The sequence below is a fragment of the Parasteatoda tepidariorum genome, chromosome 10 (genome assembly GCF_982258835.1).
Source record: "Parasteatoda tepidariorum strain Cologne lab strain chromosome 10, Ptep-v5.0, whole genome shotgun sequence".
Taxonomy (NCBI): Eukaryota; Metazoa; Arthropoda; class Arachnida; order Araneae; family Theridiidae; genus Parasteatoda; species Parasteatoda tepidariorum.
In genome coordinates this window covers 5,094,915-5,120,659 of record NC_141764.1, presented here as the reverse complement: position 1 = coordinate 5,120,659, position 25,745 = coordinate 5,094,915, and the positions used below count along the sequence as shown (strand labels likewise).

Genomic DNA, 25,745 nt, shown 5'->3' with positions numbered 1-25,745 from the left:
CCGCAAAGGCGAGTGCTTTCCAATCTTGTATCAATATAGCCAAGGCAAAATATATCAATGCAATAGTGTGAGGAGCTATCAAAAAAATTTTAACGAAAATAGAACAATTATGTAAAAAATATATACGAAATAAAACATATCAACGCGAAAAACAGAAAATAAAATGTGAAGAAAATACAGAACAAAACACAAAACGAAAAGCGAATTCAAATGAATTTACAAGTACCGGAGTTCTTTCAAAAATGATTTAAAATATTTTCGTAATAAGATTGCCAGATTACAAAATATGAAAACAGAAGCGTATATATTTTTTACTCAATGTGTTCTATTTTCGTTTAAATTTTTTTAAGTGCTCTTCACACTATTGTATTCCTATATTTTTTTATATTCCTATATATTGATACAATATTAGAAAGCACTCTTTATTGCGGATAAAATCGCGTGAGCTAATGAATAGATTATATCGTTTCTTTATTTTGTTTTCTGGCTTTTATGTATATATATATATATATATATATATATATATATATATATATATATATATATATATATATATTTTATATATATATATATATATTTTATATATATATATTATATATATATATATATATTATATATATATATATTTTCAAAATGAAGAATAAAACAAAGAAAAATTATAGACATATGAAAAAAAGGGGGTGGGAAATAATAAGTAAAAAAAATAACAAACAACATTTTATTAAAAAAAAAAAAAAAAAAAAAAAAGAAGAGAAATATATATATATATATATATATATATATATATATATATACATATATCTCTTCTTCTTTTTCCATGTTTTCTCTCTATATAAGTAACTTATTTTATGAGTTTTATATACTTGCAGCTTATGCGCCGTAAATAAAACTTATTAATTTTCTTTCTTTTTATCCTTTTCGTCTTTATTGTGCTTGTGATGCCACAATTGGCATTGCATATTTATTTCCTATCCTTTTAAATATCTTTGATTACTTAAACTTATTTTTATTAATCGAATTGCATTTAAAATAAATCAAAGACTTTATCTTTTAAAAGGAACATAAAATATTTATTCTTCTCTTTTAGATCAATGTAACGGATGCTTTTTATTTCATTACTAATGCGGACTTATTAATTCACTGTCGCCTCTAATCGAAAACAAAAATCTATTAATAACTTTTTATTCTAAATTTCTAACCTCAAAAATGTCTCAGTTGCATGGTTGTAATAATTCTCATAAATTTGTTGGCGACTCGTGATCGCCAATGTATTCTTGTAAACCCAATATTGATATGCTGGTAGGCTTTGTTTTGGCTATGTTATAATTTCATAAATCGCCAATTTTGGATCTCCTATCCATGCTTCTGTTTCCGTTGGGAACAAATTGCACGTACTTTTTAATTTGGCTTTTGATTAGGAAGGTCGTGGGGGATTTGTCTCCCATGGCCTGTCCTTATTGATATTATTATGCAAAATTTATTAAACTAAAATTCCTTTGGAGAATATTTAATTTTTGTATCTCGAGTTTTGTAAATAAAAAGATTTATATTAGTTATGATCCGGTTTTCATTTTCAAGTGTTATATTCATCATACCTTCTGTTTTCATCACAATCTTCAATTGGACCAGTATACCAATACAAACTCCAACCTCACCTGATCTTCCATTATCACCACTTAAATTGGCTCACAGAAATATTACATCTCCATGGTGCTATATATATTAATAACCTTGTTTATTATCTTATCCTTATTTATATCCTTAAATTATCACATAAATTTAAAAAAAAACTTAAGATTCTCATTATTCCAAACGTTCCCTTTTATAAGGTCATTTTAATTTAATGAAGTCGATAGAAAAAATTATGCAGGTATACTTTGTTCTATTAATATTTTTGTATTCACGCTTGTTGGTACGTTTTTTTTCTCATGAAAAATGTTTGAAAAAAGTCAATATTATAAACTAGAAACTTAACTTTTAGCATTAAATATAAGTTACTATACAAATAAAAACGCAAGCATCATTCAAGATCTATTAGAATATTTTAGAACACAATTTAAATTTGAACGAAGTAACTTGCTACATTTCAACGCTTTTGAATTAACTGCGTTGAAATAAGCAGTTGTCGTAATTAAAAGTTTCATTTCCACTGATGCTTCTTCCAACTGAAGAGCGAACTTAGTTTACTTTTGCGCTGAATTGCTATGTTTCAACTAATTTCGTTAAAATATTCACTGCCACTGTGCTTTGGCGTAAACAATTGGCAATTTGGGAAATACGTTTAGAAACAAATGCGTTTTAAGTTTTGCTTATTAACGCATTCATTGCACCATTTGGTACCGAATTATTTTAAAAAGACTCCAAATATATTGAAGTTGTTGATTTGAAATCTGAAAACAATGTTTGCTTTCTCCCTTAACAAAATATTCGGAGATTCAATTTTTTGAAAATTCGGCTGAATTTACAAGATAGAAATACTGTGGTTTTCTCAGAATTACAAATAGATTTGTTAATGAATATAGTTTGACCCCGCTTTAGTGAAACTGACAAATAATGAACACTCTGCTGTTGCAACTGTTTTTAAAGGTTCCACCTCTGGTGCTGTTTAACAAAACGTATTTTATCCGCTTATAGTGAACAGCTGTGAAATTGGTACTTCGTTTATAGCGTACTTAAATTTCCTTTATATACAGGTACTTAAAGAAAGGCTAATACACTTCTTAATCTATGTGAGAAACTCAAATATTTATAAGTATGATTTTTAATTAAAAATGAAGTAATGCACATTATAAAGTAGAATTTAAAATGAGTTATCCAAAAACAGGCAAACGCAAAATTGTTTACACATAAAATCATACCTTTTATTACAGCTTATTATTATTTCATTTAAAAAAATGACGGAAATCAAAATGATAAACAACTAAAAAAAATTCAAAAGGGGGTAATATTTTATTTTATAACAATCGTTGAACAGCCGATCCAATTTACTGTTTACGGCTATCCAATGCTCAACCACGTAATCTTGCAATTTTGAACCTTATCCAGAAGACGAGGGAACTCCTGGATCAAGTATTTTTTTTTAATATTTTATAACCGTATTGGGAGAAATTTGCCTTCGTGGAGGACTTTTTGATGCAACTAACCCGCATTTGCGTTACATGGAGAGGAAAGCCTCCCCAGGTTAGCCTGACGGTAAGGGGACTTGAACACGTGATCCGTCTACCACTGAGGATATTTTACGTCAGCACTATGGTCGATGTGAGCCGAGTGCGGAATTCGATCCATTCGATCTAAGTATTTGCAATCTACCTTCTGTGTAAATTTTATCGAGAAATTCTTTTTCATTAAATAGTTATGCCTTTCGTAATTGCTATATTCTTTTTTTAATTACCCTGTATTATTACTCTTACTTTTTGTTATGAAAGCAACTAGATTAATGTCGTAATTTAATATGTTATGTAACGCAAGCGATTGGTTACTTTGAAAGCGCCCGCAATGCCAGTTGAAATGTGAAATTTAAATTTAGGTAATGAGCAAGCTTTGTATACAGACAGTTGCGATCAAACTTCAGCCTTGGAAAATACGAACTAAAACAGAAAAGATCTTAAAAAATAATTATATTCGATTCTCAATTTTCAGTCATTTTACTAAATTAGTACATATCCAGTTGTAATTCGCTCATTTCTGGTGAAAATTGCATCCATCCGATTCCCTGTTTCTCGATGTATCTTTAATTTGAGGAAGATTAACTCCATTATCCTGTCTAAGATCGAAACTGCATGAATTTTTTAAAGTTTAAGAACGGCCAAGATTTTAGCCAATATAAAACGATTCGGAGAGTGCTTCACCGACTCCGTGTTACGAAACTCGCCCATTGTAATAGTTGAGTCTCTAAAAGTTTATTTCATAGAGATAATTGCTTTTCAATTTGAAATCAGCAACATTCCCAGAAATCTTCTAACCTTGTTTCTTTTTATTCTCACGAAAATGTTTGTACTGAAAACCTTTTTTTCAATAAAGCAAAAATATTGCAGTTTCAAACTTTTTATCCTAAAAGGATTAAAAATTATTTCTTTTTTAAAAAGTATTGTCACTTAGGGGTCCACAATGACGTATCAGCTGACGTCACACTAGCAATATAGGATCAAATTGCATTGTCGATTAACATTTCGCGACAAGGTGAATTTTAGCTGAGCATACAAGACTTTGTGAAAAGAAACCTTATAATTACATAGATTTAAGATTATTTTCACCTTCAGACTATCTTTATGAAAGGATTTTTTTCACGATTAAAAACCTTAAGTCAACCACGATTTAAGGTCTTTATATAAAAGCCTGATTTCAAAGGTTTTGGATTAGAGTAATATGCGTAGAATAGAGCAGATTATCTCCTTTTAAGGCTAGAAGGTTGACACGTAAACCGCATAACAAACCTTTTCAGATTTACATTCAAAGGTTTTTACCGAGTTAAAATATACCATATTTTGCTATCTGGGATTAATAAAGTTATCGCAATAAGCAAGAATAACAAAAAAACCAACGCTACAAATAAAATAAAACTTTTGAGTAGCTTTACCAATCATGTAATTGGTCTAATCTGAATTTACATAAGCTAACTGAATTTACGTAAGTAGAACTGATTGAAAAAATATTTTTTTTTTGAAATCAACACGGCAATTTTACGGCTATCAATCCCAAATAGGTAGGTATAAGGTAGATTTTAATATCAGCAACAACCTTCATCACAAAGCATAACAAGGTGTTTAAATAATTAACAAATAAACCAGGCTGGATAGCCTGGTCGGTAGGACGCTGGGCCCATGTCCGAGATTTCGTGGGTTCGAACCCCCTATCGCCGAAGACTCCCCATGTAGTTGGTGACTGATGCACGCTAAAATTCTGTCGAGTCGCAAAGTCCTCCATAATCCCATACAAATCAATACCTCTAGGGGTACAGGCCATAGATGGCGCCACTGAAAAAACAAGAATCACACACTCTGCCTTAAATTTGCTCGGTTTCACCAAGCAGGCTTGGCCGTGTGGCAAGTCGCATTAGAACCAACCGACCCAACCACAAATAAACCATGCAAGTTCAAAACTATGTTAGATTTAACTACGCTAGTTTACGCGTTTTGAGGTTTGCATTAAGCTTGCATAAATAACCATTTTACATCGAGATTGAGGTTATGTTATTTTAGATTTTATGACCATTACTGAAACAAGGTTTGTTTCTGTAGGCTTTTATATACTTTCTTTAACACTTTAAAAGTGAAGGTTGGCCTGAGCCTTAACTTTTCAACAGAAACAAAGTGATGCATTTGACAAAGCTGGAATAAAAAACGGGTAAAAACAAGGTTTAAAGCAAAAGTTAAAAAATAAGATTTTTTTTTGTAAAACATTTTGCATGCCGTTAATCAATTTTTAAAGAAATAAGCTTGGCTTACTGATATTTCTATTCAACCAAGTTTTTTTTTTAAAAAAAAAATTAATTTGACAACCTTTTAATGCTAATCAAATGAAAAGGAAAATTAATTTATCGTTTGCTATCTAGATCGCTAGAAGTTAATCTCTAAAAAGATATTACTTATTTGCAAACAAAAAATCCTGAAAAGAACTTCTTTTAACGTTTACGTTAACGTTACTCTAAACGTTTTCCGCTTGCTATCTAGAAATTAATCTTTAAATAGATATTACATATTTGCAAACAAAAAATCCTGAGAATTTCTGTTGCTGTTAAAGCATGATAAATAACAAGCAGATCTTCGAGTTTTACAACAAATTAAGAGAACAAAATATGGTTAAGTTAGTTACAAAACAGCAAATGGGGTGGTTTGGTCACATATACATATATGACAACAATAGTTCTGTCATGCTATGAGGGAAAAAGACTGCTAAACACACATACTAGATGGTTAAGAGGGTACAGCGAGAGAAACTTTTAATTGCAATTTATATTTTACCTCCATAATTAAATTAAAATTTAAAGTGTGTAAAAAAGTTTATTCTCACAAACCTAGAGTAAGTCATAAGGTTTCAATTGCAGAAAAAAAAATTGAAAATATCAAAATGCAAACAAATTATTAAAAGAGAACTTTTCTATTTCGTAATCCTAAGTTATCTTCTTATAATTTGTTTCCATTTCGCTATTTTGAAAAGTTCTTTAGAACACTTGAAATTTCAGGGCTTAATTTTAGGTTTGTTTGGGTTCACTTTTCCATACTATTAATTTTAAATTACTTATGAAAAACGAAAAAGAATTTGTGATGAAAAGTTTCTCTTGCGATATAGCGTCTTCTTTAGTGGTGTGGAAAACTGACTGAGCAGTATAGATGTGATTAGATGTAGAGTACTGGCGTCAGATAGATATGGATGAAAGAAGCTGCTTGACAAATAAAGCTTGCCGAAGTCGAACTTTTTGATGGTTTTCCATTGAAGGACCAACATAATCTTGATGGTAACCATAAATAACTGCGTCATGAAGCATTATATTTTTTGATGGTACCCAACATAAGTAGGGGAGAGTGGGGTCAATTGTAACAGGGTACAATTGTAACAGAGCAAAAATTTCGAGTGTCGGGTTCTAGATGTGGTTCCTAGGTGGCGCACAAGGTGTATTTAATAAATCTACATGTACACCCCTGCTGGCAACCATTTTTATGTACTTTTGAAAGAGTTACATCACAAAAGATATTTTCAAGCTACCTAAGTGCTTTTTTTGGTATTAGAATATTATATTGTAACAAAGTAATTTTGTTTAAACAAATAAAAATTATTAACCGAATATGTAAGTGGACACCTTAATTAACATTTAAAAAAAAAGAGATTAGTTTTGTTAATTAACTAGCATTGTTTTAAACAAATGAAGCTGAAATGGGGTCTTGGGGACGATTGTAACAATAAGTAAAGGGACGAATGTAACAGCTGAAAATAAATAATCTTATGTTTACAAACCATTACTTAACTCTTTAAGAACCACCAATAGTTTTCTATATCATTTATATTATGTTGCATGTGCATTATTTTATTTGTTACCTTTCACAACATAAATTAAAATTTTTAACCCCTTAAAGTTAAAAGGTCTCTGCTCATTATTATTTTTACTCCTAAAATATCACTACTATTTTGATCAATAAAAAAAATATATAACGAACAGTCATCATCCCATGTGGGAATTCGGACTGATGATTCAACATAACCAAATTATTTTGATGGTATATTCCTAAGAACCAACCAGAATTTCCCATGAAACCATCATGGAACCATCATTTGAACCATCATTTGAACAGTCACGGATCATCATGGATTGTTGGTCCATGAGAATCTCTTGATGGTTAACCATCATAGTATTAAAGTAACATTTTCCACCATGGAGTGATGGAAGTTCGTTGGCATATCAAAAACCATGAACACGTGATGGAAAATGCTGGATGATGGTGATCATCAAATGATGTTGGACCATCATGAATCGCGCTGAAACGTACATAAACCATCAAAATATTTTGATGGGACCATCAAGAATTTGGACATTGATGATAAGACCGGCACATGACTGTAGTGCTGGTAGAAGTAGATGAAGAAGAGAAAAAAGAAGCATATAGGAGAAAAAGAAGAAGTTGAAAGGAAAGGAGGAAAAATAATAGCCGAAAATAAAAAGACGAAGTAGAAAAGACAAAAAAGAAGTAGTAATTTAAAAAGATGAGGAGAAATTGAGAGAACAAGATGAAGAAAAAAAATTGAGGCATAGAAAAATGAAATAAAAAGAGGAAAGTAAGACGTATACGAAAAAGAAGAAAAAAAAAGAGGAAGCAAAAAAGTAGAAAAGAGAGGAAGCAGATGAAGAAGAGGGAAAAAAAGAAGGGAAGTGAAGAAGGGAAATAGAGAAGAAAAAAAAGAAGAAGAAATAGAAGCAAAAAGAAGAATTAGTCTCGAAAGAACAAGCTTTAAAATTGGAAAGTTTTTTATAATAAAAAATACTGAAGTAATCCTGAATATGGCGATAATCAGTATTTTAAACTGTTAGGAATAAAAAAAATTTTTTTTGAATTTTGAACAAAAAAAAAATCCTTTTTAATAGAATGGAATGTTTCAGTTAGAAATATTTCTTATCCCTGTTTCAACTTAAAAAAATAAAAATCATAGTTTTGTTTGTTTTATTTTAAAATAATTAGTTTATAAAGCAACTTCTTGGAAAATATGTTGCATTGAAAAAAAAAATAATTAATTTTAAAACTGAAAGAGAGAAAACAAAAATGTTGTTCCTATGAACAAAGTTTAGACTCCGCAGAATTCTAAAGATACAAATATAACGTTAGTGCCTTCATTGGTTTCTATGGCAACAGGATTTGAGACAATTTATAAGGATTCATCAATTACAGCTCCAGACAAAAGTTAGGAATTCTTACATTTATTTGTTCACTCCGTTTTTTTTCAGAATTCTTTCAAGATTGTAGCTTGGAAAGAATGCTTTTTAGCGATTTTATGGAAAGGCTTCGCACTTTCACGAACGACAACTTGATTCAACGGAAAAATAATTTTAAAATTTTTGGGAAAGAACATCATTATGATAGGATTTATCTGAGAAACGGAGATTTAAAATACAATAAGTTAGAAGATGTTTTCCTTGTAGAAATTTTGAGATCTTTTGGCTTCTTAGCAGGAATTCGGAGACAGCAAAAATTGAGTGCTTTTATTCGAAAACTGAAGATTCTAAGAAGTAGTTTAGCTGGAATTTTCAACGTACCACCCTATCTTGTAAGTCTTCCGTAAAAAACGTCCTTTAACCTCTACTGGGTTAAAACGGACAATTTAGCAAATTCCCTACTTTACTTTAAAAATAACCAGAGGTTCTTCTTGATTTTTAGAAAGTAAATGGAAACCATTAGGAAACTTCATGAAACATTATTTTTTTTTACATTGAATGGGTCCAAAGATGTTATAAACATGAAATGGACTATTCATTGAATAGATTTTATTTAAGGGATAAGGCATTTTGAGTAAAAAATTTTATACAGTGAGGAATTACTTATTTTATTCTAAAAAAATTACTTTTAAAAAGCAGATTCAGATAATAGTTAGAATTAAAGTTAGAAAATATTTTAAAGTATACATTTGTCGAAAAGATGATTTAAAGTGTATAATAACTATAAATTTTATGTGTCAAAGATATGTAATTCAATAACGCATTCTAAATACAGAATTTTAAAATAACTTTATACACGAAAAAAAAAAGAAATAATTAAAACTGTTTTAACATCAAATAATATAGTTTTAAACGTGTATTCTTCTGGTTTTACACTTGAAAAAAGCGAAAGAACCATGAAATATCAGCTCCCTAGATATCATAGTAAGCAACACAACATAGTAAACCAAATAAACGAAATCAACCAGAATAACTCTTTTTTTGTAATAATCTGAGTTTCGTCTACTAAAAATCAATCTTAATAATTCAAAGACTTACTTCAAATATGCTAATTTTTAAGTGTTAACCATTAATTAAGATACAAAATCAAGCAAAAAACTTACTTCCCTGAATAATACCTTTTATTAACAAGTTCTGATTTTTGAGTCTCAAAAATAGCTGCAATGTAAAAATGGGGTCATATTAGTTTAGTCAGAATAACGGTTTTGACGCAATTGTGCTTCATATATTGTTTTGATTTCAATTAAAAATATATATCTTCCTGTTACGACTGCTATTGCTGATTACGATTGATATTTATGAGCTGTCTTGTTTATAATTGATTATTATGATTGACTTTCTTATGTAACATTATATTTACATTTTTAATAATTGGTTATTATTTAATTATCGTCAAAAAAATTTTAAATTGAAGGATAAACTGTGCTATTTTAAAATACAAAGTTCGAATGAAACTGGTCAAATATTTCTTGAAAAATAAATATTTAAGTTTTAAAATTAAATGTGAGAATTTTTTTGATTTCTCGGAAATTTTCTTTCCCTCGGAAATTCCCCTAACCCGAAGAATTTCAATCCGAACTCGAGATCTCAGATTACTCAGAAGTCCTCCTTAGCTCAAGATATACGATATGATGGATAGAACCACTTCCTGGTGGATATACGGAGATAAAAAGTTAAATTATTACATTAAATTTATAAGCTAAAAAACTAAAAATACAGTAAAATTTTGCAAAAGGACAGTGGTGGTGATCAGTTAAAAGTGAATTAACTAAAAAAGGTACTTAAAAACATGTTTTAAAATCAATGCCAGATAAAAACGTCGGTACCAAGAATTAAAATGGTGATACTCATAAGAAAATTAGAGATGAAAATACAATCACTAAACTAAAAATCAATGAGAGCTAAAAGTCCTAAGTGTAAATATCTAAGAGGAAAAATTTGAATAAGAATTTCGACGAAGTCTAAAATCACAAGTAGATAGATAAGTCGCGCAGTAGACTAATCGTTAAGACACGGTTTCCAGGAGATCACCGAAGTCAAGCATCACTGGCTACGGGCAGTGTGCGGGTGAGTGACCACTTGGATCAGTCTGCGTAGAGACAGAGGGTGTGCGGTATGGGTCCTCGTTAAACTGTTCTACCGTAAAGTGCTCGACTTCGCGTGCAGGTCGTCTGGTTACCGAAGCGGGGGTACCATCCTCTCTGCAGAGGATCGAAATTGTGATGGCATGTCTTCGGATCATCCTCAGGGGTGTTTCCCAGAACGTCGCCGATAGCCCATCGTGCAGCTCTAGTGCGACCTAAATTAACTACAACAGCACAAGTAGATAAAAGTTCGAAATGCAGAAGAAGCTAAAAGTTGATCAGTATAAAAATAACGATGACATGTTCTATTGTTGGTTTCTATTGGTGTCAGTTGATCTGGGGCTAAAATGTCCTCGAGGGTTCGTTTTATTATTTGAAATACAATTTTCCTGCAAGTCAATATAGCAAAGAATTAGTGTTCCTCTTCATAGTCATTCTTCATAGCTCGAGATATACGTCGGATAAAGACCAAATTTCGTGATCTCACTTTGATGATTAAATAAAGAAATTAGTCATTAAAACATTTTCGTAAAACGAAGGGAAAAAAATCTAGAATAGGATGTGAAATTCTATCATGAGCCCCAAACCTTTTTTCAGGCTTAGCTCGGGCTCTGACTGAGCCCGTTTCATCTCTAGCATTTAATAGGGATTCAAATTGGGAAATTTTTTACATTTTTTAGCATATTTTTTACAAAAGTCAACATTTAGCGGAACATTAAGCAAGGATAAATTTCAATTGAATCAGGAATGTTTAAAAGCAGAGATGATTGTGCTCCGGTAAAAGTCCGGATTTCCGGATTTTTCGCTAACCACGTCTGGGAAATTTTCGGAAATCCAAGGTTCAGAAGTTTCAAGAAATCTTCGATCACATTTATATATAAAAATTCTTGTATATTTTATTTAAAAATATTAGAACTAGAACTTATACTTGGCATCTCTTTCATTATTAAGTATTTTTTCTGGTATAGTAATAAATGTGTTTAGACATAAAAGTAAATTTATACAAGGTTATTAATTTAAATTTATGCTGCATATAATTTATTTAGAATTTCATGTTGTGAAAATATCAATAATTTAAATTTATATAAAGATATTAATTTTTTGAAATGCGTCATTAAGGATTTTACTCAAGAAATTCTCATAATTTTTGAGTTGGGCATTCCGTTGGAAAGGTATTCCGAATTGAGTTTGGTAAGGATTTAACTAAAATAAATTTTTTAATAAAGCTTTTTAAAGTATCTTAAAGTGTCCATCTTTTTTTATAAAAATGTATCATTGTTATCAATAAAATATGTAGGTATTAAAATATTATAATATGCGTGTAGGTATTAAAATATGATTTAAAGAGAGATGAAAAACATTTCGTTAAAAGTTCTACTGTTCAGTGATACCATAATAAATGTATTGTAGTAACAAAAAATATTGTTTTCTTGTTTACATTCACTCTTTATAGACGAAAAAAATATGACAGTCATTTCAAAGGCTAACGTCTGTTTTCGAATAAAAGTAAACTAAAATATGATATGTTTTCAATTTCCGGATATTTACTTGATACAAAAAGAAAACACTAAAATCGTTTTTCGAGTATAATAACATAAGTCATATGTTGAAGGAAAATATAAATTTTGGCAGGCACTCCATTCGACTTTAGTTTACTCTTTTTTCAAATCTATAACTTATAATAAACAAATGTTTAATTAAATGCGTGAACCTAAGTCAAAATTTTTGATGGTATTCCATTGATGGACCAACATTATCTTGATGGTAACCATCAATAATTCCATCGTGAATATTTTTGATAGGAACCAACAATCACCCCAATGTAGGAACCTGATTTATGATGGTCCAACATCAACTTGTTTTGATAATTTGTTAAACCATCAGAAATTTCCATCATAGTTTACTTAGAAATCAAATGTTGGAACTATCATGAACCACCAACATTCCATTGTAGAACTGATTTAGGATGGGCAAACATGAAATCCACGGATCATCATGGATTGTTGGTCCGTGAGAATTAAACTTCTCTTAAGGGTTAACCATCATAGTATTAAAGTAGCATTTTCCATAATGGAATGATGGAAGTTTGTTGGCATACCATGAACGCTAAAGGGAAAATGATGGTGACCATCGAATGATGTTGGACAATCGCACTGAAACCATCAAAATAATTTGATGGGACCATCAAGAACTATGACTTGGGAAGCTTCCAACTGGAAGACCATCAGAAGACTGACTAATTTCGGAATTAAAAATTTCGGAATTAAAGGATAATAAAAACAAAAGGTTTCACGAATTTTGAAATTCATCTGCCAGCAGATGGCACTGCATGCTGTACAAAGTTCTTGGAAAAAATACATAAGACTATAATCAAAATGTGACATTATAGTACCTGCTAACAACGGGTTGCGGTTGTGTGACGTGGGCGACGCTGCTCCAATATATTGAAATATATTGATATCAAATTAATATTGAAATGCACAGGTTTAGAATTTTCTACAGTGAAAAGTTTTTGGAACTTCAGTGTTTAAAAAGTATACAAAAGCTAGACGTTAAGAACGTATCCAATGAGCGAGCAAAGCAAGCATCGGTTTGCGAAGCAATCAAAAATGAACTGCGAAAGCAGTTCCGGGGGTTGGCGAGCGCCAGCGAGTAGGGGGCGATGCCTCCTATTATTATATAAAACGCTAATACGTATGTATCAATAAAACCGATGATATTTCTTTTCTCGCGTTGGCAACAGTTTTCATTTTTAATTGATAGGATTCGGCGTGCAAGAGCACGTAGTGATCATCATATGGCTTATCTATATTATATTAAACGCTAATACGTTTTAATTGATAGGCTTCGGCGCGCAAGAGCACGTAGTGAGCATCATATGTCTAATCGGGTGAATTCTCACCGAATTATCAAAAAAATTCTCATAAAATTATCTTCATCGAGGCCGATGCTTTACTTCCGGCGTTCAGTACTATTTCATATTGTTTAACAACACATGGTTTTAGCCCACTGGTGGGAAAAACTTTAAAACAAAACTTACAACAGTTACTTTTCTCAACAACTGAAATTTAGAATAGTGTGATTAAGAAAAATATGCGAACTGTTTGCAATTTCAAATTAATATTGAAATGCACAGGTTCAGAATTTTCTACAGTGAAAAGTTTTCGGAACTTCAGTGTTCAAAAAAGTATACAAAAGCTAGACGTTAAGAACGTATCCAATGAGCGAGCAAAGCGAGTATCGAATTGTGAAGCAATCCGAAATGAACTGCGAAAGCAGTTCCTGGGGTTGGCGAGCGCCAGCGAGAAGGGGGCGAAGCCGCCTAGTTTAAAGTATTTTTATATTCTTTTTATTATTAACGTATAATGACTGGCTTGACGGTGATTTTAATATAAATATGAATGCTGATGAAGGAAAAGTATTTTGTGAAACACGTACAGAGAAAGGATATGAAAAATCAATCCGACGACAAACATCAATGGAGACAGTTTTTGCAACCCATGATTTGAAATGCTTAACGCAGTCAATCCGGAAAGAAAAAGCATTTGAACAATGGGTAACCAGTGATCGTAATAAGACGCGATCACAACTTCTATTTTAAGATTAAAATGGTTAAAAATTTCTAATCAGTTTAGTTAACGAGTCAATTTTAGAAAAATTTTCTTAATTTTTTAATTTTGAAATCAGTCAATCAGTTTGACTCCTTCGTGCACTCTGTACCAAAAAAAAGTAATTAAAAAAGAGTTGCATTAGAAAAGATATGCAATTTGTTCAAGAATTTATGGTATTTAATACCTTAAAAACACGTATTTAAAAGTCAAAGAACTATGTTAAAGCATTGGCTTCCAATTTAATAAATTAATATTCAAACAAGTAATGTGTTTTAAATTTATCCTTGAACTTGGGTTGTTAAATCTGATTTCATAATTTAAACTATTGTCTGCCCCAATTTATTAGCATATTTAAGGTAAGAACCCCGAACCACATTCAATTTGAGTGTTAGTGTGTGAAAATCCGAATATTAGATCAAAAGTTACTTTCTAATGAGCACTGTGACAAAAATAATTATATACATATCAATGTAGTTTCGTTAGGTTGAAATGTCTGATCATAGTATAAAAAGTCATAAATATTAATATTATCTAAGCTTTCAGACTCTCCATTTAAACTATAATCATAAGTTCTAAAAAGGCAGGTCTCGACTTCTAATAATATGCTGAATGATTTTTTTTTAGTCTTGTGAAGCTTAAATTCAAATAACATTTGAACAGAGCTTAAATTTTATTTAAAAAAAATAATAATTATTTAGTGAGAAAAAAAAAAACACACGGTTTTGCCGTTGTTCCATCGTTACGACTGTCACAACTCAATAATAAATAGTTCACTTCCGGCAATAAAATGGTGCACATGTTGGTTTTCCAATACATTCATTAGAAGACGTTCACCTCATTTGAAGACGAACTCTCCATTCCCTGAGCCACCACGACTCTGGCTTTTTATATGAAATTACTTATGTAAAATGCCAAAGAAAAAAATTGCAAAAATTTAAACAAATATATATATTTTTTTCCATAACATTATGTTGAACAGACCAAAAGAACAATTCAATAAATTCAAAAACAATATAACTTAATTCAAAAATAAAAGATTTCTTTTCTCTGATAATAATTCCCAATGTTTATAACAGTTCTTTTTTTTTTATTTTTAGAAAACCATAATACAATCTATTTTATTCAAATTAAAAACACGCATACACGAAGAAAAAATTCACAATATTAAATATTTTACTCTTTATAATAATTATTATTTATTATAAATATTGTAATAAATATTATTGATAATAAATAATATTTATAAGAAATATTATAATAAATATTATTTACAATAAAAATTATAATAAATATTATTTAAAAGAAATATTATAATAAATATTATTTACAATAAATATTATAATAAATATTATTTACAGTAAATATTATAATAAATATTATTTAAAAGAAATATTATAATAAATATTATTTACAATAAATATTATAATAAATATTATTTATAATAAATATTATTTATAATAAATACTATTTATAATAAATATTATAATAAATATTATTTATAATAAATATTATTTATAATAAATATTATAGTAAATATTATTTATAATAAATATCTATTTTATTCAAATTAACAACACGCAGGCACGAAAAATAAATTCACAATATTGTAAATATTTCAGTCTTTATAATAAATATTTTCAAACCAATAAGTAGTATTTTTTCGGTTAGTTTACACACCACTGCTAATAAACTTTTCGCTATAATACTGGGTTTCTGCCAAAAAAAAAAAAGCTCGATTATTTAAGTTTCCATTGCTGAAAAAAAAGAGTGTAACACCCTCAAAAGAGTGTTACATAATTATTTGGGATATCAATATTGGACGCCCACACCAAATTGGAAGAAAATGAAGTCCAGAGAATAATTTCCGGTAAAGAAAAAAAGAAATTTTTTTTTATTCCATTACATGAGAGGGTGAAGAATAAAGACTAAGTGTAGCAGATGTTCCCTTATCGCCACACCAGATTAGAAATATGAAGAAAGCTCTTGAGAAAAACCATCTGCTACATCCACAGAGAGTCGAGCAACTTCAGACGCTTTTAACCCCTTCAGTTTAGGTTTGACTATTTTCGTCCGTTACCCTCCCTTTGCTCGACATGTGTTCTTAAACACGCTTCTATCCTTTTCGGAAGTGAAAACTTGTCTTCTGAATCAATACAAATTCAAACGAAATTCGAAGGAACAAAATTCTATATACAGTTCCTGGCCTAATTATTAAACGCACTATTAGATTCTATGTAAAATCTTAACTATAAGTTGATACTATACAGCTTTATTGTTTTTACGTGAGTGAAACCGGTTTGCACTTGCTTACGTTCCTCTATCCAATTGGTTAAAAACAGTAATGCAATACGTTAAAAATAAACACCTAATAATTAAGATTTTACATAGAATCTTATAGTGCGTCTAATAAGTTGGTCAGGGACTGTATTTTAAGGTAATTTTTGATGGCTGGTGGAAGCTGTTTTTTGCATTTTTAAAAGAAATCAAGAATTTTTATGTCATGAATTTTAATCAGATTTAGTCAAGATTTAGTATTCATAATTCTACTTAGTACTTTTATCTTATTTCAGACTTTCTATTTCTTACGCTCTAACCGTTTTATTCCTTTTTAATATTCATCGGTCTTAACTATTCAATATCCTTTTCATAAAGACTTCTGTTCATTCACTTTTTCCTGTAATTAAACGATACACTGGGCAGTTCATTAACTAATTCTTGAAACTTAGGTAACCCAATTATCCTGGTACTTTTTCAATGATAATGGTCTATGACATGGCATGGCTATTTTAGCACGCAAACAAGGACACATATACGCGAGAAAGTGTAATTTTCCCAGCCTTGATTGTCTGTCATGTTTTTATTAAGAGTGTGGCAACTTGGTCAGCTAAATCAACTCACTAAATCGGTAGTGGATGGGCGTGGTCTACTGAAATACAGTGTTCTCATTTGTTTAATGTAAAATTATATATTATTGATTTATAATATTGAATATAAACAGCGAATATGGGACGCATACCTTAGTCTTTAGCGACGAAATGCTTGATAAATATGTTTCATTTTTTTAATGTATTATAGTTTACTATTTAACGAGTATTTCATTTAAAGTATTTGAGATTTTGATTAGAATAAAGCACTGAGTATATGTTTTTTATTTATTTTGTATTTTGTCTATGTCCAAAATCTTATTTCACAATACAAATATTTTTTTTTTGTTTTCGAAAAAAGTGTAATTTGATATTCTTATTATTTTCACCATAAGCAAAACTCAAGAAAAAAATAGAACGCTCTAACTTTTATAAGTTTTTCACTGTTAAAAAAAATTCAGATCAAATTACGCTAAAAAGTACTGGTATCTTCAGTGGCAGCAACCATAAAACCCATTTTAGCTTAAAATCCATTTTTTCAGTTAAATTTTAAACCATAATTTTTACAGTAATACTTATTTAATTACGGTGATTCAGTGATGTTTCAGTAAATATTACTGTAAAAAACAACATTCTTCAACATTCATATTTATATTAAAACCACCGTCAAACATACGTTAATAATAAAACATTATACAGTCATTAACAGTCATTATACGTTAATAATAAAAAGAATATAAAAATATTTTAAATTATTATGATGTAAAATACATTAAAAATGCCTGCTAGTGAAAAGAAAAAGAAAAACTTCAGCGGTCGCCATAGCAGCGCATGCAATGACGACGCATGCGCACAGTTTACTATTACTCTTAAACACAGCTGAAAAGTGTGGACGCCATCAAATCCAAACCAAGACTTATTTTGCCAATGGGTAAAAAATTCTTTTGATTTAGATTTAGAATTATTTTTCATTTGCATGTTTACTTTATTAGTACTATGGCATTCTAGGTAAATCTATGTTTAATTTATTTAGTTGTTAACATATTGGCGACATGGTTGACAAAAAATATAGTATCGGCTTACTTCGAATAAAGATTCTGTTCGAAATTTCTGCAGAGTAGAAGTGGTTTTAAATTTAACACCTTATTATTACACTGAGAAAAAAAATGCATGGTCAAAACAACCAGAATGTGGCAAAATTTATCGTGGCTGTACGGGAACGCCACTAAGAGCTCGGTAACTTTTGTAGAAGCGCTTTGATAATGATTTTGGTAAAATTAAAAGTGAAATATAGTATTATAATGAGTGATAAAATTCTGTAAACGCAGTAAAACTAAGTAATTTTATCATGATACTTTAGAGCACGCCATAAAAACCATTTATTCTGTTAAATTTACTTTTCAGTTACGTATTTTTTACAAAATGTATAGTAATGAGAAATCCGAAAACTAGAATTTTCTTTAAATCGTTACTATATGAACGGAAAAATTACCAAATAAACGCTTTAAATACCGTATATTTTGGTTTGGTTTGGTAAATATCATTGCATTCAGCGCTGTAACATTATTAGAATTTTTTTCTCTATGCAACTATTTGCATGGTTTGATGTAAAGATATTATGATATGAAGTAGAAGAAATATTTTTAGAGTGCAATTCTTCTAGGATACAAAAAAAACAAGAAAAAAAGAAATTTGAACATTTATATGTTATCTTTTTTAATGTCATAAAATGATTAATTTGTAAAATATGAATTTTACAGATTTAGAAAAAATACAAAACTGAAAAGTAAATTTAACCAAATAATTCTTTTAATTTCATATTGATAAAATTACCAAATTTTATCACATATTATAAAACCATATTTTTACCATTATCATTACCAAGGCACATCGATAAAAATTATCGAGATTTTTGGTGTTCTCGTAGAGCCAGTAGCACGATAAATCGTACCATATTCTGGTAGATTTGACCATACTTTTTTTTCTCAGTATATGCTTTTCAAAAACTAACCTACCATTTATGCTATTTAAAAGCTAATATCTTTTATGTTTTTTTTATGTCTAGAATTATCATTTGTGCCATTTTGAAATTTAGGTAAGATATTATGTTATTTTATAATTGTTTTTAGTCATTTTTGCCTATTCGTAACTGATATATTCAATAATACTTTTTATAATACTTTTTACCCTGTTTAATAATTAAAATAGTTATACATGCTTTATTTTAATCTAATAACTTATGCCTTTTCATAAGTAATATTGTCAATTATGAAGTAATAGTACAGTCAATTAATTATATATGGAATAGTTATTTATATTTCTTTATGACTAATAAAGTCCTTTAACAATCCTAGGCCTTTTTACCCTTTTTAAATAAATATCAGAATACATTTCGTTTTCCTTTTCAAAAATTTCCTATAATAAATTTTAAAATAAGTTGATTTATGAAATTATTTTTAAGAAAAACTCATCGTATAAATAGCATTTGTATGATTAGTGTGCTTTAAATTATATTGATATTTACATAGCGAGACAGCACTTATTTCACTTTCAAAAAAGTATAATTTTTTTTTCCTATTACTAGGGCCCCCTTTTCACTGACGCTCGCCAAGCTCGATTATTGATTCGCAATAATTTCTGTTTCTTGGTATAAAACAGTTGAAATTATTCAACTGAAAATATATGTATAAAAAAGAACACTTCAACTTCCCACGTCCAAATACTCCAATAATGATACTATTAAGATCTGTAAGTGAACATAAATCCCTTTTCTAAGTAATCATATTTTAAAATAACATTCAAAGTATATTTTTATATCAGATTTGGTGCAACTATAATTTAATATTTCTGCTTACCAAACGGACGGATTTATTTTAAGTACAATTCTTGCATTCGTCACTTTATGCTTGAAGTTAAGTTTTAAATCATTTAACGAATCTCTTTAACCATAATTCATAATAGTATATTAATGTGAAAATAAATAATTGTAAAATGGTTAATAAGATCAGAAATAACTTTATCTTAATATGTAACTTCGATTTGCATTATTCTAACAATAATAATAATAAAAAACAATCCTCCTAAACTCTTCATTTAGAAATCAAACAAAATCGAAAACGTTATGATAACAGTACAGGTTTTTTTAACCTTTAAATTAGGGAAACAAAAATATTTATAGGAAAACGATAACTTTATGGCTTATATCAATTTTGTGCTGATGACAGCCGAACCAATAAGAAAATTAATATGGGAAAACTGGATCCTACCATGTGATTTGTAATGATACCAAGGACAACCTTAACAATGAGAATGCATTGACAACAATGGAAAACTGCCACACCATTCTTAGATTTTTTATATATACAGGGCACAATTGGAAAGTCATGGATTTCTGTATTGAATAAAATTTGTCATGAATGTCATGATTTTAACTATTTTTTTTGAAACAATCATGGGAAGTCATGGATTTAGGTCGCTGAAAAATCTAATTTTTAGAATGGAATCCCCATCCCAATTTCACATTGTTCTGATGTTCCGAATATCTGAATTTGTAACAAAATCCCCACTGCAGTCATATGTTACTAAAATATGAAATGTTTTTATCCTGTTCTTTAAAAATTATGGTAATCTTTCAAAAAATGAGAGAAAGAACATCATTTCTAGAGGAAGGAATTATCTTTTAAACTTCTGTGATTTCAAAATTCTTTCTTTTTTTATTATTTATTTTTTTATTTTATCAATTTAAAATTCTACCTAAAGTAAGCCAGTCATTGGGCGAATTTTTTTTTTTATGTTTGGAAATGGGAACAGAAAAATCACTAATATTTCTTTTCAATGAACAAGAATATAATCTTTAGAATATAATTCTGCAGAAAAAAAGAGAAGAAAAATTTTTGATTTTGTATTTTTCCCTCCAGCTATTTTATTGCTTCAGCTCTTTCTTTACTCTGTTTTTTAAATTTAAAATCTATAAATATGAAGATGCAGAGTATAACAGTTTTGGTTCTACCTATCATGTCAATTAATTTTATTACAATATTTTTTTTAATTTATTGCTGTGTTTTTGTCGGAAAAAATGGTAACTTCGTTAAGTCATGAAAAATTCTTCATGAAAAATTAGTCATGGAAAGTCATGGATTTGAAAATCTAAAATGTAGCAGATACCCTGTATATAAGATAATGTGTATGTTATCCAAAGAATTTTGTATGTTACTTAGAAATGATAAAAATTCGTTTTTGTTTGAAAGCTATTCTAAATTGAGTTATAGGTTAAATAACTTCAACCTCAGTCTACTGAGTCAAGAAATATTTGCTTCACTTTTCTCTAGAATTTCTGTGAAAAAGAGATTTCTTTGATCAAAAACATCTGTTGGTGACGATAAACCGCGGAACATAAGAATCAAATTGTTGAACATTTTCGAAACCCTGATTCACAGGATAAACCTTCAAATGCATTTGTGGAATGAGGTAGAGGTTGCAAAATAAATACATCGAAATAGTTCGAAAATTGGAATTAAAATATAGGGTAAAATTGGGACATTTTTTTAGCGACCAGTGGTGATATTATTACAGTAAAGCATTTTTCACTATATGGTAAACATTAAATAGTTCATTTTTAAAATGAAGAAAATGTTTTCTGAACTCTTTAAGCAGGTTTGTCAAAAATGTAAGTATTGTAGCACATACTGCTTTTTACTGATAAAATTTAAGTTTTCAGTTTTTGAGCGAACATGAAATATTAATTAACAAACACAAAAATGTTTCTCTCAAAATTAATTTTTTATTATTTACTAATCGTAATGATATTTCTTGGAATAATAAAAAATAAATATGGTTTCCAACAAAGGTACTTTATTTACGTCGCACTAGAGCTGCACAATGGGCTTTTGGCGACGGTCTGGGAAGCATCCCTAAGGATGATCCGAAGACATGCCATCGCAATTTTGATTCTCTGCAGAGGAGATGACTCCTCTGCTTAGGTAGATCGAAGACCTGCGCGCGAAGTCGAGCACTTTACAGAACAGTAACAGGTCGAACAGTTTGACGAGGTTCTATATCGTGCACCCTCGGTACCTACGCAGGCTGATTAAAGTGGTCACCCATCCGCACACTGACCGCAGCCAGTGATGCTTGACTTCGGTGCTCTACTGGGAACTGTGTTTTTTTACGATCACGGGATCAAATATTAAGAGAGTAATGGTTCAGTGGTAAAACACTGAGCTGTCATTGTGAAGAGTTGGGGTTTGATCCCCAGTCAAGACTTGAAGCCCGACCATTTTCAAATAGATGGGTACCAGCCTATCTGGGAAGTAAATTGTGCTCAATACTGACCTCATTGCCTCCGTTGATTAAGAAATAGTTGAGCCTTAATTTCCATGACCGCACTTGTTACCTCTTAATAATTTACTTTATAGTTTTTGGGACAGTTTTTAAACCTCAGTTAAGCCTAATTCGAATTTTTCTTCATATTCCCTCTGTTCTAAATTAGAATTATTCTCATATTTTAAGAATTACTGTTACCTTTAAATTGTATCATAATAATAATTTCACTGACTCACATTTGTATCAGACCTTGTTTTTATTATAAATGTTTGTGTTGCATAAATAACGAAATAACTGGCAGATTTAGACCACCTAGTGGTGTAAAGTGTAATATTCTTAGTCTTTGACTACACCGGGAGCTATTCTTGGTGTTTCACCATTTCGGTATAAAGTTGTCATCATTTTTTACTGTACTTCATGGAATATGTTAAATGCTTTTTCAATGCATTCATGATAAGTTAACTACGTTTTTAAAGATGATTTGTCATCACTAAGTAATAGAATAAATTTTTCATTGTGAGTGTTTTAACAGTAAATTATTACGTACTTTTTAATTTTATATATTAAAGTCAGCTAAATAAAATAAGTTTTCTAAGTTCAATAAATACACGTAAGTTAAAGCACTTGTAATTAGAATATATTTGTGTTAATGTATTATAGGATCATTATTCAATAAAAAATACACATTTTGTTTATCAATAAAGCAAAATATTTTTCCTTTACTATGTCAGAGCAAAACAAATTACTTTCTTAAAATTATACTTATTTATATTAACATTAAACTTGTTAATAAGTTCCATACATAAAAAACAAATTTATCATATTAAAGTATAACGCGATTTAAAATTAAAAAGTAAATCTTAAATTATTGTAATTTTTCTAAAATTCAATACATAATATTAAATTTAATTTAAATTTAAAAAATTAATTAATTAAATTTTTTAAATTAAATTTAAAAAATTTAATGCAATGTTGTAAAGTAAACACAGATTTAAATGCAATACACTATTTATCGTCAAAATATGATACAAATTTGAGTTTTCAATCTAAAATCAATATGCATTTCTAAATACATAATAAAATAAAACATTATTTTACTTTTAAAACATCAAAAATTTAAATCATAAACCAATATAAGTTTTTAAATTCAGTGCATAAGATGAAACACTATTTTAAATTCAGATATGAGACAGCATTATTGATAAATTAAAACGCAGCGTTACGTTGATATAAAATAAACATAAGGTTTGATTAAATTTTATCAATATGCTAATTTAAATAAATGTTAAATAAAAATTTTTTTTATGTCTTATGCACAATATTACAGGTAAACACTGTTTCAAATTTATTAAATTAATGTAAAAACATAACGAATATAAATTCAGTGCATTGATGTTAATTTTGAATAGTTTTTAAATTCATTAAGCTGCATCAAATTTCGTTTTTCTTCACAATTAAACACATACATAATTTAATAAATTTACACTAACAAAGAACACGCTTTCCTTGAATAAAATAGTGAATTTAAAACTAGTGATTAAGTTTTAAAAATAGTGATTGATTAAAATACATATAAAAATAGATCTTAATTATATGACACTTGTTTTAAAATTCAATCTATTAATAAAGTATAAAAATACTTTAATTTTTTACTTTGGAAATACATAATAATTTCCAAATTAAATATATTATTGTTAAATTGTGACACATTCAAATAATAATAAGAAATTTAAACTCTCTTAATAAATTCTAATAGGCCACATTAATAATAATGCATAAATAAGTACCAATCGATTAAAATTCAATGCATTAATTAGAAACACGTTCATTAAATGAAACACGTTAAGTTTAAAACTTTGATATTAATTTAGAACAGATTTTATATACGGTATATTAATATTCAGTTAAGTTCGTAGTATCATCTTAGCACATCAATGCAAAATTAAAACGCATTTTTCAATTCAATTAATGTTTAATGACATAAAACATGTTTTCATTTCATTCCGTTCAGATGAAAAGTTTATTAAAACACATTTTAAAATTTAATTCATGTATTTGTTGTATTATATTCAATATATTTACGTATTATCAGAACAATATTTTTAAATTTTTTATATTATTGTGCAATTGAAACATGCTTAAAATTAAATTCAGTGTAATACTTCAATGCATGTTTTAAAAAGCGATGCATCGCTAATAAAACTTAAATTAACTTTCAAATTACTATTACTTAAATCACATTCACAAATTCTGAATAATGATAATAAAATTAAACACATTATAACTTCAAAGAAAAGGAGTCAAACAAACAAAATGTTAATACACGAAGAAAAAAAAAAAAAAAAAAAAAACAACTGACAACTGTTTTAGTACTAATAAAAGAAGATGGTATTTTTTAAAAGTACAATAGCTTACAATAACGTTACCTCTTTTTCCTTCTCATTTATGCACCCGGTTTAAGAAAATCCAACTTTCTTTGGAAGTTAAAATACAACTTTAAGCCTGCAGTGGGTTAAAACTGAAGAGCGTTTTAAAATTTCCGTAAATGAATGTTAAAATGAGTCTGTATTTAAAGTCATTTTAATATTCTTAAATGTTAAATATAAACAAAATTTCAAATTGTAGATACATAAATAGTTTGAATAATAGATACATAATTATTAAACTAACGTTGAAATTCCATACTTTGTTGTATAATTAGGATAACAATTCAACTCACTGTTATTAAATAACTAAACAAAAGTTCAAAATTAATCATTTCAATCTACTTCATTTTAATCTACTTTTATTCCAACGAATATTTTCTTATTCAAATGATTCGTTAAAATAAAGGTATTGTATAAAGGGTGACAACTCAATTCACGAAAATAGAAACTCAAATATGTTGACAGCATGTGTTTCAGAAAGTGTTAACATACTATTTAACATATCATGATTTTTTCATTGAAAATGGCAACAATAAAAAAGGGCATTCGGCTATGTAATAAGTCTACCTGCTGCTACCTTTAATGTTAAGTGAAGAAAAGTCGTCTAAAATGTCCCATGCGTGAGAAGGAACTACCAAATTATTTAGATATTCAGAACCCTTCATTACATACATTTTTGATGAAGAATTCATCCTTTTCTGGTTCCTCCCTTGAGCATGCAGTAGCTAAATTGAAATCAATTTTAAAGACTACTACAAATATGAAAAGAATTAGAAGTATATATTAGATATTGGAAGTTTTGTTTACTAATTTGAATTCAAAAATTTTCTGGATTCAATTTATCAAATTAAAAATTTATATCATTTTTGTATGTATATTATGTATATATATTTTGTAAGTATGTTTTTGTACATATATATATATATATATATATATATATATATATATATATATATATATATATATATATATATATATATATATATATATATATATATATATATATATATATATATATA

At 28.7% G+C, this 25,745-nt stretch overlaps 2 protein-coding genes across 3 annotated transcripts in view; one reads left to right on the top strand and one right to left on the bottom strand.

The window, feature by feature from the left end:
• The window catches only part of l(2)10685 (5-methylcytosine rRNA methyltransferase l(2)10685), a 213,437-nt gene that overhangs the window by 114,017 nt on the left and 73,675 nt on the right, over positions 1-25,745 (top strand). The window contains exon 3 of one of the 2 annotated variants that reach the window (XM_071184172.2): positions 19,044-19,073. The exons of the other annotated variant lie outside the window; for it this stretch is intronic. The gene's annotated coding sequence lies outside the window, so the exon portion shown is untranslated. The remainder of the gene's footprint in view (positions 1-19,043; positions 19,074-25,745) is intronic. 2 annotated transcript variants of the gene reach the window in all.
• Positions 1-25,745, bottom strand: part of Mid1 (calcium-permeable channel component Mid1) — a 164,754-nt gene that overhangs the window by 127,505 nt on the left and 11,504 nt on the right. The gene's annotated exons all lie outside the window — the stretch shown is intronic.